This window comes from Octopus bimaculoides, chromosome 29 (assembly GCF_001194135.2).
Source record: "Octopus bimaculoides isolate UCB-OBI-ISO-001 chromosome 29, ASM119413v2, whole genome shotgun sequence".
Classification (NCBI taxonomy): domain Eukaryota; kingdom Metazoa; phylum Mollusca; class Cephalopoda; order Octopoda; family Octopodidae; genus Octopus; species Octopus bimaculoides.
The window spans coordinates 2,851,883-2,853,218 of NC_069009.1; positions in this window are offsets into that span (position 1 = coordinate 2,851,883).

The following is a 1,336-nucleotide window of genomic DNA, read 5'->3' on the forward strand; positions in this document are numbered from 1 at the left end:
GTGTGTATATATATATATAGCCTTTTCCGTTTGTTTTCCTATCTTGTTTTCTGTCCACCACTACATTCCTCCATGGTACAAATTTAATTTGTGCATACAAATGTAATTTGTGGTCCGTGGGAAGAGCCATTTTAACGATGCGTCCTGCCCTAACTCTTCGAAACGCCTGTGTTAGAATGGGGGTAGCTGATGAAGGAAAATGTTCTCTATGTGGCCTGTGTGTGTTCTATACTCTGGTGATTATTATTTTTTTGTCTACGTTTTGTTTGCAATGTCTTGTACCCAGATATGCACCTATATATACAGGTAGATGTAGGTATGCACATACTTGTACGTATACATGCATATACTCATTTATTATTTGTTTTATATATATACATAAATATATGTATATATATATTTATACATATACATACATGCATGCATACATACATACATACATACATACATACATACATACATATATATATATATATATATATATATATATATAATTATGTGTATATATATATAAGTGTGTGTGTGGAGGCGCGTGGCTTAGTGGTTAGTGTATACGGTTCACGATCATAGGATCGTAAGTTCAATTCCCGGAGACGCTTTGTTTCCTTGAGCAAGACACTTTATTTCATGTTGCTCCAGTTCACTCAGCTGGCAAAAATGAGTTGTACCTGTATTTCAAAGGGCCGGCCTTGTTACGCTGATTATTCCCGAGAACTACATTAAGGGTACGTGTGTCTATAGAGTACTCAGCCACTTTCACGTTAAGCTGTTCCGTTGATAGGCCTTGTACTTATTCTACCGGTGTCTTCTGCCAACCTGCTAAGTTGTCCACTCGATGGCGAGTGGACAAATAGACACACACACACACACACGACCGGTTTCTTTCAGTTTCTATCTACCAAATCCACTCACAAGGTTTTCTTGTTCAAGGTGCTATGCAATGGGGACTATGTGGCTAGGAACCATGTGGCTGGGAAGTGAAGTAAACTTCTTACCACAACATGCACCTCGAAAAAGAAACAGACAAGCAAACAAACATAGGCGCAGGAGTGGCTGTGTGGTAAGTAGCTTGCTTACCAACCACATAGTTCTGGGTTCAGTCCCACTGCGTGGCACCTTGGGCAAGTGTCTTCTACTATAGCCTCGGGCCGACCAAAGCCTTCTGAGTAGATTTGGTAGACGAAAACTGAAAGAAGCCTGTCGTATATATGTATATATATGTATGTGCTTGTGTGTCTGTGTTTGTCCCCCCAACATCGCTTGACAACCGATGGTGGTGTGTTTACGTCCCCGTAACTTAATGGTTCGGCAAAAGAGACCGATAGAATAAGTACTA